Source organism: Pteropus vampyrus, unplaced genomic scaffold (assembly GCF_000151845.1).
Source record: "Pteropus vampyrus isolate Shadow unplaced genomic scaffold, Pvam_2.0 Scaffold126, whole genome shotgun sequence".
In the NCBI taxonomy this organism is placed as follows: Eukaryota; Metazoa; Chordata; class Mammalia; order Chiroptera; family Pteropodidae; genus Pteropus; species Pteropus vampyrus.
In genome coordinates this window covers 3,233,621-3,236,279 of record NW_011888907.1, presented here as the reverse complement: position 1 = coordinate 3,236,279, position 2,659 = coordinate 3,233,621, and the positions used below count along the sequence as shown (strand labels likewise).

General features: G+C 57.1%; 1 long non-coding RNA gene across 1 annotated transcript; it reads right to left on the bottom strand.

Moving 5' to 3' along the window:
* Nucleotides 1-517: 517 nt before the first annotated feature.
* Nucleotides 518-2,656, bottom strand: LOC105296578. Its single transcript, XR_896276.2, has 3 exons — nt 2,566-2,656; nt 1,709-2,459; nt 518-532 (listed from the first exon to the last, which is right to left on the bottom strand). It is a non-coding gene; the product is annotated as an uncharacterized LOC105296578 (long non-coding RNA).
* Between the last annotated feature and the right edge of the window lie 3 nt (nt 2,657-2,659).

Sequence of the window (2,659 nt, the reverse complement as noted above, 5' to 3'; positions counted from 1 at the left end):
GATTAACACAGGCATTTGGGGAAGTCAAGGGAGTAAGTACTCACTTGAGGGGACTCAGAGGGTGGATCAAGACCAGGCTTCACTGGGACCACCGTAAGTGATCTTTCACCATCCACTAACCAAGCCTGTGTCTGAAGCACCCATTGGCCATCACTTAGGGCACCGATCACCTGTTGGGGACATCATCTCGCCTGGCACTGGTAATTTCCATCTTAGTCCCCAGGACTACCGCTCATTTGTGCCCTCCTTGTCCCACCCAAGGATGTTATTTCCTGGCTTTTGAGGTAGAGTACAGGCATCAGTGTGGGTCCTGCAGGAGCTGGGCTGGGTCCCATGCAGCCACTAGCCTGACCTGACCTTCAGGTGCGCAGCTAAAACAGGCAGGACAAGGGGTCCTCATCACCTCCCCTCCCCCTCACACCCGTCTAGTCCTGCAGCACACCAGAAGCCCCACCTTCAAATGTTCTCGAATCCAGCCACTTTGCACTTGCACAGCCTTATGTGGCCCTGGCATCCTGGCTTCCTCCGTACTCTGTAAAAGCCAGAGGAAACCTCCTCTGCTCACTGCCCTCATGGTTTCCATCACTGAGTAAAAGCCCAACTTCTATGACTCACCACCTGCCCTCTTGCGCTCCTCTCCACCTGGCTCCCTCTGTTCTAGCCCCACTGGCCTCCTCACTGTTGCTCCAACACCCCAGGCACAGTTCTGAATCAGGACCTTTGCACTGGCTCTTCCCTCTGCCTAGAATGTTGTTTGCCCAGGTGCTGGAAGGGCTCTCACCTCAGGCTTTACCTACAAATGACACTTGCTCAGCGTACCACCCTGACCCCGCTCCACCCCCCGTAAGTCTTCTCCTTGGCACTCTTTACCATCTCTTGCTGTACCTTCTACTATTTTGAATATGTATGTGGGCAAGGGTTTGCCCATCCCATTGGATGCTTAACGCTGTGGCCAACCTGAAAGGCAGAGAGGGTCTCAGGCTGGCTGCACATATTCCCATAGGTCCAGCTGGGCCTGTGGGGCAGCCCTGGACCTTCCCAACTACCCATCTCGGTCCTTCCACAAAGCACTATCTGGTGTCCATGGTGGCCATCAGTAATGGGAGAGGGCTCCTGCCCACCAGCCCAGCCTTGAGTTACATTCTGGCAGGGCCCAGACAGGAGGCTGCCAATGGGCAGGTACAAGGTAGGAATGGAAAATAGCTTCTGGTGCTGGTGGCTGGGGGCCAGGCACCATGCGCCTGGTGAGGGGCTGCTGAGGTCCCAGGGCTGGTGCCCCTTCCCTGCTTCACCTGATAGGACAGGCCTCCTTTCTGCTGGGGGTGCTCAGCCCCCTTTATGCCCCTGCCTGGGGAGGCCTTCTCTGCACCCCTCTCTGCTGCTGAACTCCCTGCCGGCTCTGCTGATGCAGGTCCCTTGCTCTGGCAACCAAGGACTGGGTTTGGGCAGCCACCTCTGAGAAAGATGAGGCCAGGCACTGGGAACCCCAATGTCTTATCTCCTCCCTGGAAAGGACACAAACACTGGTCCAGGGACAAAAGGCAAGAAGCCTTGTCCAGCTCATCAAGCCCTTTGCACAAATTGTTCCTGGTGCCCAAGACGCCCATCTGCCAAGAACCTGGCCTGGCAGCAACTTCTTGTTTGGGTGAATATAACCTGATGGTGACATCATCCCAGAGGCCCTGACCACCCTAACCCGCCCACTCACCTCTGTCTTTGTTGTCCTGCTTCTTCTAATCACAGGACACTCACTGTGTTTCTTTTTCCAAGCAGGGAGCTTGGTGCTTTGGCCTCCACGGTGCTCCAGCACCCATGGCCCCAACCACAGTCTCAGACCTAGCCGATGACTCACTGCATGGAAGCAGCAAGGAGCAGAGGCCTGAGGGGGGATGTTTACTCCCAGGAGGATCTGGCATGCCCGTTCCTTGGTTGGTTGAGTGGTGGCCTGAGAGTTTCTGGCCCCCTCACCACCTATAAACCATGCGGGGGTCCTGGGTTTGAATCCTAGTGCCCCTTGTGATGCCTGTGACCTCTGTGCTTCAGTTTTCCTGGATGCCAACTGAGCTTGGGAGACAGGGCTGTGCCACCTGCAGCCCAGCAGACAGGGCGGCTGTTTGAGGGGCAAAGGAATCTGTACTGCTGCTGCTCACACCCTGCTCTCCAGGGCCCTGAACTCAGGCCCCTCCTGTCCCAACTTGGGTTCCCATACACCATCCTCAAAGTGGCTAGAACAAACATGGACCAGAGGGGAATGCCCGGAGTGGAGACATTTATTGAAAGAAGGGGACTGGGCTTCCAGCCTCTGCCTCTGGCCAGAGCGAGGGAGAGAGGATGAGGGCCGGTGCCCGGTGGGGACGGCAGCATGGCTGGGCCACACCTTCGCACCATGGAAACTGCATCTGGGGCCGGCCTCAGGCACTCGGGGCATACTGCAGCACCAGCCGGTCAAAATCGTTTTCCTTCAGCAGGAAAGGAGGGAGCAAAAAGAAAGAAGGGAGCACACATGAGCCAGGCCCCAAATTCTGGGCCCTCCCTGGGTGGGTCTGGGGGGGGTCTGGGGCTCACCTTGGCCTGGTACTCTTTGATGAAGGGGTGGGACCTGTGAGCATCCTTCAGCTGGGACAGATAACGGTTTGTCACCTGTGGGGGAGATGAGACT